The following is a 12,042-nucleotide window of genomic DNA, read 5'->3' on the forward strand; positions in this document are numbered from 1 at the left end:
CTGCCGAGTACAACTTCTTCTACTTTGTCTCAACAATGTTTCTTAACCTCAACTTCTTAGTTCCATTTCCCATACAGTCACCCTTATGGCCTAAGTGAGACAACCAATTTAGTGCATATTATGGCTGTTTTGAGTTGTGGATTCACTCCCATGACTAAGAACTGCAGTACAATTGTACAAATTCATTTCACTTTGGTTCATTACAGCCAGCAGATGTTGGAGACATTGGGGGGAATTTTAACCTCCCCATGACGGGCAGGAGAGGGTCAGGGTAGGGGAGGTTTAAATTGCTGAAATGTGAGACCCGACCCCAACCCGCTGCGAACGAGCCTACTTCCGGTTTTACTGCAGCGGGTTGGGGGGGAAGGGGCAGCGACCGAGTAACCCACTTTGGAGAGGCGGGTCAGTCATTATAATATGTTAATGAGGCTCCGTTCCTTAGATTTTGGCAGTCATTTCATTTTAACACTGCAGGCTGGGTTTCCCAGGGCTCGGGAACCCTGGCAGCTGAAGGGAGGCAAGAACTGCCAGATTCAGCAGCTAAGTGCTTTACCAGCACTGCTTGTGGGCCGGGAGGAGCAGGAGTGCTTCCTTCAGCCCTTCAAGCAAACCTGCCACGATCTGCCTCTCTACCCGTGATCGGGCGCCCCCCCAGCGATCGTCTGTCTCCCCCGGCGATGTCTCTCCCCCGCGATCTCTCCCTCCCTTCTCACTGTTCCTCTCCGAGCACCCCCCCCCCCCCCCATGCATGATCTTCTCCAATTACTGGGGACCATCCCCAGCGGTCCCCAGCTGCTGCCACTCAATCTGACCGGCTGCCGGGTGGGAAACGGAGTAAAAAGATTCTACCTCCGCATACCTGGGATTTCTGGGTTTCCCGGCCGCTGACATGAATCCCCCCCCATTCCCTCCCTGTAAATATCGGGGCCAGTGATTCTACTAGGTTGCACTGGATTCAAACCTGGTCCCAGAGATAAAAGGTCAGCATTTCTGCCAATGCTGACAATCAATCCCAAATTTCCAATGTTCGGACCTTCTTTCAGGTGGCTCTTATCTGTTGAGTGTCTTGGTGGCCCAAACCTACACACTGGCTTCTTCCTACTGCCCGTACTAATAGTTAAGAGGTAAGCAAAAATACCAACTTTAGTCCGAACAAAATTTTAAGTTCATAGCAGGAAGCATGAGAAAAATCAAGTCTTTAACAACTCCACTAAACTAAAAGGTTAAGGAATGTGAAGGGCTGAAATCGTGCTTTGCAACTATGATGACCTGATTCAAACAGCAACTTGGCTAACGTAACCATATTGCAGCTTGTAAAGGAAGGCAAGTAAAACTTAACTACAATTATGGTCGTAAAAGAAAATTAACTGGAGTTTGATATTGTGGAATGTGTCTTAACTATACTATACATTGTAGTGAATGGAAGAGGTTATGTACATGGATTGAGAAATAAATGATCTTGAACAAGAAATGATCTGTAAGTGGGCTCCACTGTTTTAATAAAACAATTATTGGTACTAAAATTTACCAGTACTTGTCCCTGCAGTACTGTAATTGAATTGACATTTTAAAAAAGTATTACATTTTCAATGGCAGTAAAAATAACTGGACAGCCACATTACTAACACCTTTAGTGGAACTGGGAGCGATGCATACTTGACCCAAAGATTATGTTCCAAGTACTATTCCCAATCACGTCCATTACATATCATGACATAAGTGGGCAGCCATTTATGGCACTGTGCTGGGCCACAGGTGAGAGAGTGGGGCTTGAGTTGTAGCCATTCATCCTTAGATTCCACAAGACAACAAGTCACCAATGTTTGCAGGGCCGTCAAGCACACTGTCACTTTTGTTTACATTTCCACAGCCCCTACCAGCTGTCCGCAGAAAGTCACTGCGAGGCTGTGGAGATGTCTGCATTTGCTCCACCTGTCCTCTCAGTTAAAAGACTGGGATGTATGAACCAGGAAATTCCGGAGGGAAGGAAATGAGGATTTTAAGTACATTTTTAAAAAATCACAGCGTACAACCACCTTAGCCAATTTCTTATTATTTGATCATTTGTAAGTTCTGTGTAAAAAGGTGCTGCGATATGCCAAGTCAGGGATCCACAATTTCACTGACTTTGGGGTCCAGCGCGTACTCTTCTTGATGATATTCCATGAGAAGAACATTGTATTCTATTCAAACAGTGTGTCTGTAATAATGTATTAAGAATAACCTCATGTCACATTGTTATAGAACAAAATTCATTATATTCCTTTTAATCTTTTAATGTGACAACTTTGATGTAAAATTTGAAAATATATACAGAATGGGAGATTCTCATTGCTTAATAACTGTCTCTTAATATCATGAGTGAATCAACTCCCCATAACAATGAGTAATATAATACAAGCCAGTTGAAATGACCAAGTGAGGTAGATTCAATGTAATGCAACACTGCACCAACACATACTTTTCTATATAGGGAAAAACAATATTTTTTTTTAAATTTAAGAGTGAAAAGCATGGAGTTCAGTTTATTATCAAGGATACTAGTATCCGTTAATCAAAAAATGAATTGGACTTAATTGTAGCTCCTCCTGGAAAATACTGAATAAGTTCTTAGTGAGGAGTTTAGCCCCTTTTCAGGATACATGAATATTCAATCATTTCCATAATTGATACAATGTTTGATGACTAAACCTGTTAACAGTTTAAACCTCGTTTTTAAATTGAAAGATGAACATTTCTTTTACTGCAGTATAAGAGACTAAACTAAAATGAAGATACTAAACTCAGCAGATACCCTTGTTCAGGGAGAAGATTGTAACTGCAGCACTTTATCAACAGCTGGTAACTTACATATATATACTGCTATGGTATAATTTACAAAAAATGAAACAATCTTTACAATGCACTGCAGTTTTAAGCAGAATTATGTTTCAATAAACAGAGAGTAATTGCTAAACACATCAACAGAAAATAGTCTCAGTCACACAAAATCTTAATAGGTTCATTTAAAATATTTAAAAAACTAAGGTACTTCATTTTTATTCTTTAGATTAAAGAACTCTCCACATTTCAATGTTGTAAAGTTCCATTAAGTGCATGCTGATCTATATTATTTTGATTATGTTGTGGTCGAAATTTTGAATGAGCGATATTTGGTTGTAAAATGGTACCATTCAATGTCATCCACTACACGAGCCACGATCAATAGCTGAGGAATGAATGGAACATGATTGATAAGATGCTGTTCAGTGACCTATTGGTGACAGGCTTGATGAATAGTTTAATCAACAGTTTTCCATGGTGACAGATTGTACGTAAATATGAAGTATTTTCCCTTAATCGGTATGCTAGTAGTTCATTTTACTACCCATATTTATAACATAAGGGTTAGCAATATGGAAGAACAATTCTCTCACAAAGAAAGGTTTTCTAAAAAAAATAAAAGGAAATCTGCAAATGCTCGAAATCAGAAACACCACCCCCCCCAGAAAATGCTGAACATACACAGGTCAGTCAGCATTTGTGAAGAGAAAAGACAAGGTATGACATTTCAGATATGTAACCTTCATCTGAAACATCATAATCTGCCTTTTTCCTTTACAGATGCTGACTGACCTGTTGTGTATTTCTGGCATTTTTAGTAGTTTGCTGAATTTTGTTGGTTAAAATAAATTTACAATATGCATGATAATGCTTCAAGAATCAGAAAAATGCATGGAAGGTAAAGAAAGTAGATTCCCTCTGTGCTGTTCATTTGGTTACTGTTATGGTGAGGGGATTGTTGTAGAGAGTGTTCAGTCATTTCTCCATTTCAAGGTCCCTCAAGTCACGTGTTCAGAGAGGTGGGAAATGACCCACTCTCAGACCTATAGTTATACCAAGGCCAACAAGTTACTGTAATACTGTACTTGTAAAGTATGGCCATTTTCTAGATCATGAATAATTCCTAAAACCAATATAACTGGTTTCATTATAGTAGTACAATCAAACCTTCTTAGTATTAATTCCTGGGATTCATCATATTAGAGCTTGCCCTCCTCTACTGATTATAATAGAAATCCAGTGGAATTAGGAAAACTATTACAATGTTTGAGTTAAAGGTTTCTAATAAAAATGCTCCACCGTATTTCAATCCTTTATACTGACTGAAATATTATTTACAGCAGAAACATATTCCTAGTTAGAGTGTAATTTATGGCAATGCAGTGTGCCGGAAAAACTGGAATTCATGTGTGCTACTTTATTACTGTGCATTCATGTTGTAATCTGAACATGAGTTGTTTATTGAAGCTAAATCTTATTCAGATGTGTTTTCTGTCACTAAATGGTTCTCAAATTAAAGGTGTGGATAAGATGGGTTGCAACTGGAGCTCTAAAATTCTTGTTGAACTTTTATTCAAAGCATAAATATGAAAGGAATAAAGCATTTATAAGACAGGGTTTTTGATAAATGCAATAACATTTTGTTTCCTGTTCTGATAACCTCATGATTGGAACTGCTTCCATATCCCCAACCACTTCGATAAATCTGCCCCTTTCAAGTGCTGAACCCCACTTGTATCTGCAATACAGAGTGGAGTTGAAATTGTGGCTTCTCTCTCGATACAACAAATTACAAAATTTGAAAAGAAATTTTCTGTATCTGTATAAAATGAAAAATATGCGTACCAGTTCAATGGTTTATAGCAAATGAAGTACCATTTTGGGCTCAAATGGCCCAGTGAATTTCTTACTTAATCGCCACTTATCCCCTCTAGAGTTGCAACAGCTCAACTGACGCTTCGGAGACTATTAAAGAATTTCTGTGACAAAATTAAGAAAGTTTATTATACAGATTATTGTGTTTAAAATGAAACAAATTTATCTTAATGCTCATTGTACTAACCGAACATACAGAGATAAACAGTAAAATATTCAGTCCTATAAGCTTCATGCTGACCATGGCAGTTGTGATAGAAAGTTATCTGAAAAACAGCACACTCCAAGTCCAAATAATTATTATATACAGAATAGGGCTCAATCCCTCTGGACATCAACAATTCTGGTGTATATGAATATATCCCTTATTGTATGAGTTACAGTAGATGGAAATAACAAGTTGGATCCTTAATCAGCTAATAGGAAAGCACAGGCATGTTTCCTTTCATTAGCAATCACGATAGTTCTGTTAATTTGTACTATAAACTATGAGACGTCATATTCCCATTTCTCACATATAAAATATTTTAATACTTTTTGAAGCATACAGATCTAATAACTCTTTGTGACATCAATACTACCATTTGGGATGAATCATAATGATACAGCACTTACATTCAGAACGACACCAAAAATAAACTATTCACTTAAAAGCTTGAGGGTGAAATATTCGGCAGGTGCTCAAATTTGGTATCTAATTAAATGCTCTAGTCTGTAGATTAAAACAATAATTAGCTAACCTTTGCCATTAATTTTCTCAGATAATAGTTTTAGGACATCACTTAATGTCCCACCTGTTTGTCTGCCTATCTGTATCTCATTTGCATAAAAGTAATTCCTCTAATTACAGCAGTTGGATAGCATCTATTTGAGGATTCTATGGAAAATTATTATTTTCATTCTCTCTATGGAATTCTGTAATTTCTTTGCTTAACAAATTGAATTTAGTATTCATACTCAGTTCAGATTTAAAATAACTAGCACCATTTTGTAAATTTCTATTAACCCCGCCCTCCCCGATAAACTCAATCCACCCCGCCCTCCCCGGTAAACTCAATCCACCCCGCCCTCTCCGGTAAACTCAATCCACCCCGCCCTCCCCGGTAAACTCAATCCACCCCGCCCTCCCCGGTAAACTCAATCCACCCCGCCTTCACCGGTAAACTCAATCCACCCCGCCCTCTCCGGTAAACTCAATCCACCCCGCCCTCCCCGGTAAACTCAATCCACCCCGCCCTCTCCGGTAAACTCAATCCACCCCGCCCTCCCCGGTAAACTCAATCCACCCCGCCCTCCCCGGTAAACTCAATCCACCCCGCCCTCCCCGGTAAACTCAATCCACCCCGCCCTCCCCGGTAAACTCAATCCACCCCGCCCTCCCCGGTAAACTCAATCCACCCCGCCCTCCCCGGTAAACTCAATCCACCCCGCCCTCCCCGGTAAACTCAATCCACCCCGCCCTCCCCGGTAAACTCAATCCACCCCGCCCTCCCCGGTAAACTCAATCCACCCCGCCCTCCCCGATAAACTCAATCCACCCCGCCTTCACCGGTAAACTCAATCCACCCCGCCCTCCCCGGTAAACTCAATCCACCCCGCCCTCCCCGGTAAACTCAATCCACCCCGCCCTCCCCGGTAAACTCAATCCACCCCGCCCTCACCGATAAACTCAATCCACCCCGCCCTCCCCGGTAAACTCAATCCACCCCGCCCTCACCGGTAAACTCAATCCACCCCGCCCTCCCCGGTAAACTCAATCCACCCCGCCCTCCCCGATAAACTCAATCCACCCCGCCCTCCCCGGTAAACTCAATCCACCCCGCCCTCACCGGTAAACTCAATCCACCCCGCCCTCCCCGATAAACTCAATCCACCCCGCCCTCCCCGATAAACTCAATCCACCCCGCCCTCCCCGGTAAACTCAATCCACCCCGCCCTCCCCGGTAAACTCAATCCACCCCGCCCTCACCGGTAAACTCAATCCACCCCGCCTTCACCGGTAAACTCAATCCACCCCGCCCTCCCCGGTAAACTCAATCCACCCCGCCCTCCCCGGTAAACTCAATCCACCCCGCCCTCCCCGGTAAACTCAATCCACCCCGCCCTCCCCGGTAAACTCAATCCACCCCGCCCTCCCCGGTAAACTCAATCCACCCCGCCCTCCCCGGTAAACTCAATCCACCCCGCCCTCCCCGGTAAACTCAATCCACCCCGCCCTCCCCGGTAAACTCAATCCACCCCGCCCTCACCGGTAAACTCAATCCACCCCGCCCTCACCGGTAAACTCAATCCACCCCGCCCTCCCCGGTAAACTCAATCCACCCCGCCCTCCCCGGTAAACTCAATCCACCCCGCCCTCCCCGGTAAACTCAATCCACCCCGCCCTCCCCGGTAAACTCAATCCACCCCGCCCTCACCGGTAAACTCAATCCACCCCGCCCTCACCGGTAAACTCAATCCACCCCGCCCTCACCGGTAAACTCAATCCACCCCGCCCTCACCGGTAAACTCAATCTACCCCGCCCTCCCTCCCCGGTAAACTCAATCCACCCCGCCTTCACCGGTAAACTCAATCCACCCCGCCCTCACCGATAAACTCAATCCACCCTGCCCTCACCGATAAACTCAATCTACCCCGCCCTCCCTCCCCGGTAAACTCAATCCACCCCGCCTTCACCGGTAAACTCAATCTACCCCGCCCTCCCTCCCCGGTAAACTCAATCCACCCCGCCTTCACCGGTAAACTCAATCTACCCCGCCCTCCCCGGTAAACTCAATCTACCCTGCCCTCAACAATGGCTAGATCACCAAACACCTGTCTAGAGAGCACAGATCAACATTTCTGATGTGACTCTCATTGCTACAATTTCATTTGAAACCGTACAATAATTTTCGATGTTATTTAACATACTGGTTTATAAATATTGTTACAAAAACCTTTATTCAGTTATTTATATATTTTAATGTACCATTTTAAGTAAGAATTTAATAACTGCATTCTAATTAATGTACTCCTATAAACAATTACATATTTTGGTTGTAATTTATTGATTAGTGGTTAACATTTACATATAAGAACATAAGAAATAGGAGCAGGAGTAGGCCAATCGGCCCCTCGAGCCTGCTCCGCCATTCAATAAGATCATGGCTGATCTAATCCTAGCCTCAAATCTAAATTCATGTCCAATTTCCTGCCCGCTCCCCATAACCCCTAATTCTCTTTACTTCTAGGAAACTGTCTATTTCTGTTTTAAATTTATTTAATGATGTAGCTTCCACAGCTTCCTGGGGCAGCAAATTCCACAGACCTACTACCCTCTGAGTGAAGAAGTTTCTCCTCATCTCAGTTTTGAAAGAGCGTCCCCTTATTCTAAGATTATGCCCCCTAGTTCTAGTTTCACCCAACCTTGGGAACATCCTTACCGCATCCACCCGATCAAGCCCCTTCACAATCTTATATGTTTCAATAAGATCGCCTCTCATTCTTCTGAACTCCAATGAGTAGAGTCCCAATCTACTCAACCTCTCCTCATATGTCCATCCCCTCATCCCCGGGATTAACCGAGTGAACCTTCTTTGTACTGCCTCGAGAGCAAGTATGTCTTTTCTTAAGTATTAAACCCAGAGAACCAGCCTGAGTGCTACAAATGAATAAGATCAAACTTGCATTTTCATTATCAATATCACATTCACAACTTTCCTGTTGGTCCCTGGAGGATTGCTTGAAAATCATGAGCTGGACTTTCCTTTATTAAATATTTCTCCTTCATTTTAAGCAAATGTCTATGTAAATCTTTAAGTCTCCCTCGCCACTGCCCAATCAAGGGACTGGGCAGGCAATCCGTTGTGAATCTTTGGAATTCTCTACCCCTAAGGGCTGTGGATGCTGAGTCGTTGAGTATATTCAAGGCTGAGATAGATAGATTTTTGGACTCTAGGGGAATCAAGGATATGGGGATCGGGCAGAAAAGAGGAGTTGAGGCTGAAGAACAGCCATGATCTGATTGAATAGCGGAGCAGGCTTGAGGGGCCGTATGGCCTACTCCTGCTCCTATTTCTTATGTTCTTCTTACGTTACCAAGTCTCAACTGTTCTTGGACCCACCAAGAACGAGCATTTCATGATTTTCTGTGGCTAGCCGCTGGCTTGCTGGCTTTTGTACCAGAGTTTTGGTCAGTTATCGATTTGGGCCTGGGAACTTGTTTCAGATTCCGGATGATGGACGGGCCCCTCAGGGGATTCAATCTAGCTCAGGATATCCTTTTGGAAATGTGTAGTCACTGGAGCTTTTTGAGTGAAAATTCTTAAATGGTGCTGGGTTTCCCCATACTGTGACGACTGATTTTTGTCTCATCAAATTCAATGGTTGTAGGGTTTGTGGCATCACTGTTAAAATAACTCCCATTCCAAGATGCATTTACTTGCACAGCTTTTTGTTTGGATCGATATTCCATTGTATCTGTAAAACTTTCACCAATAAGATTTTAATTACAAAGTAAAAGCCATGAAATTAAAAGTTATACTACTAGAATCAAAGCTTCTGCTAATTAATGATCATTATTGTTCTATTACATCGTTTCTTCATAAAGTGCATTTTCCGATTAGGAGACTTTAAAGTGAATGATGAACACTTAAGATTACTTTGGGGATTGTATTTTCAATTTCTTTCTTATCACTATTAGAAGTAAAATACAAATTATGATTTCCTATATTATATATTGGGCATAATGTCAAATTAGTTGAAAACCTAGATTAAAAAGCTTCTGGGTTCATTCTTCCATTATTATAATGCTTGAAATACCAGACATTTACTTGAAATAAGTTATGTTTCTTGAAATGTTATGTTTAAAGATTCAATCTCATTTGAATTTTTCATTTGCAATAAATGTATTTGAGCACGAGGCACCATTATAAGCCTGCGGCCACGACCATAAAATCAGCATGAAAGAGCTGCAGGTGACGTCAGAAGGACACGGTCCCTATGGAAACAAGCGGACTTATTCTGGGATATTCTAAAAATCGTGTTAATACCCTAAATGGCCAGTGGGCAAAACATTATTGGCTATTTAACAAGCATGTTTGGACAAACTCAAATGTTCAGTCAGGTAACCTATTGAACCACATGCATGATCAGCAGAGTATTAAGATTATGAGTTTTCATGTTTCACCTCCAGTCGGTCTTTGTGCTACTGTGATACAACATAATTCCCATTGAACCAATTTACAAGGTAAGGCTGTAATGTTCAAAGCAAACTACAAAAACGGCATTATTTTAGGAACATATATTTTTGTTTAATCGAGCTGTAAATGGCATCAGTCGTTTTCCAACAATGCATTTGATTGAAGGAAAATGTACTAGTGAACCGTATATCATCTTTTCTCAGGAGGTTTAATGTTTTCAGTTATAAAGTGATGTCAGAAAAATCAAGATAGAACAATTTGAGTTGTGATAGTAAAAATTAATGTGAAAATGCTCATTAACCAGAGATTCAGGATTGGTTTAGGACTCAGGTTTTGTTGGTGCTAACATGCATTCATTGATCGTTACTCAAGGAGCAGGTGCTAATATTTAAAATTTACGGGTCGCTTCCTCCATTTGACGGTGTATTCTTAAGACTTCCTAATACTCAGTAAAAGACTCCAGTTTCTTTTAAAACCTTGTTTATAATTCTTTACTCCCCCTATTTTGTCCATGAGATTACACCCCTAGTTTCCATACTACACTTCAGAGTCAGGTCCAGCCCATGGATGTCTAGACAGATGCTGCTAATGATCCAACCATAAGAAATGTACTTGAATGAAATGTACTTGAATGAAGTGGGAAAGGAATCCCTCTCTAAGCAGCTTTCCCTTCCTGGTCCTCCTAGCCTCACAAAAATAACATTAAAAAATTTCTTCAGGCTGCACATTTGTACCTCAAAATTGCAACTGAGGTCCTATCTAAGTCATAGGATCCTGATTTGCATTTTAAAAAGTGGCCAACCGCTTGAAACAGGTAGGCAGTCCTGGCACCCTTCTCAGGACCCTACCCAAGATGCAGCACCAGCGTAAATGGGCATTCAATGACCTGACACCACTTGCAGCCCACTACCTTCCCATTTACACCGGGCGGAGGCAGTTAAAATTGGCCACAGTGTCCATGCTAGGATTTGCAACACTAGAATCTGAAGTAGGGTCTTCTAATTGGGAGCCCAGTACTCTAGTGTTATAGATATTTGTGCCATTCCCATCAAGCATTCGGATAGCACATTAAGGACTGTCAAAGCAAATTATGTTGAAAGATTTTAAAATTAACTTGTAAATTATTGTTCATTGAGGTATTTGCACAGTGTGGTTTTTATAATAACTAATGCTGGAATTGCTTCAATCTCACTACTTCCAAGGATTATTATGAAATCCATCTAAATTATTTGACAAATCACAATACAAATTATTGCTTAGAGTAGGTCTAGAGCTTAAGGTTGGAAATAAATTCTGGTATGCATAACAGGTGCTTCAGTAACATAGGAATTCCATTACCAGCTAAATGCGTATACACCCCAAGCACATCTCAAGCGATGATTATTTCTTCTCTCTCTGCTTTCATTTAAAAAAAATGCTAATAAGGCATGTTAATGCTGAGGAATGGAACAATTTTTAGCACTCCTAGGTCAGCTGTAGCACAGGTGAATGCGGAGTAAAACTCCCTCTAAACCTGCTCCTGTAATGTGCCTCAACCCCAACCTCAGAAACAGTTTTGTGCTGTGCACTTGAGCCAACTAGGAACTGGACTGAGACTGCACCAACTCATTTCAAGTAGGACCCTTACAAACAGTAGTCTGAGGAGATTTTCATCCTATCAGTTCAAGCTGGATTGGAACACAGGGACCAGAGATGTACAGCCAGTGTCTAATCTACTGTAATACCCAGTCTTTCAAATAATGGGCACTCCTGAATAGTTGTGATCTTGACAGATGACTTACAACCAGTACGTGACATCACTGATGGAATAAGCAGACATTATGTAGCATTCAGATAGCATGACAAAGAAAATTAACTCTGTGCACTGAATATAGGCTGGACCTAACTCTGGCGGATATCATGGAAATAGAGATCTAGCCTAGGGAATAAAATATGGGGGAGGGAAGAATTGGACGTTATTGTAGTCAATCCATACCAGTTGGATGTTTTGAATAATTATTTCCCTTCTAAGTCTGTGTTTAACGTTTGCTCAATACTTTGCTAGTACTGAACAATTTTGCATGTTTCATTTGCTATTACTAGTGAATCTCCCGTGGCACTGCTCATTGTGCCTTTGCATAAGGACAGCGACATTAAACCATATATTATTCTGCTACTAAAGTG

The 12,042-nt window shown here is 41.6% G+C and overlaps 1 protein-coding gene across 7 annotated transcripts in view; it reads right to left on the bottom strand.

Moving 5' to 3' along the window:
- The window catches only part of dab2ipb (DAB2 interacting protein b), a 278,946-nt gene that overhangs the window by 11,792 nt on the left and 255,112 nt on the right, over positions 1-12,042 (bottom strand). The window lies entirely within an intron of this gene.

Source organism: Heptranchias perlo, chromosome 31, assembly GCF_035084215.1.
Source record: "Heptranchias perlo isolate sHepPer1 chromosome 31, sHepPer1.hap1, whole genome shotgun sequence".
NCBI classification, from domain to species: Eukaryota; Metazoa; Chordata; class Chondrichthyes; order Hexanchiformes; family Hexanchidae; genus Heptranchias; species Heptranchias perlo.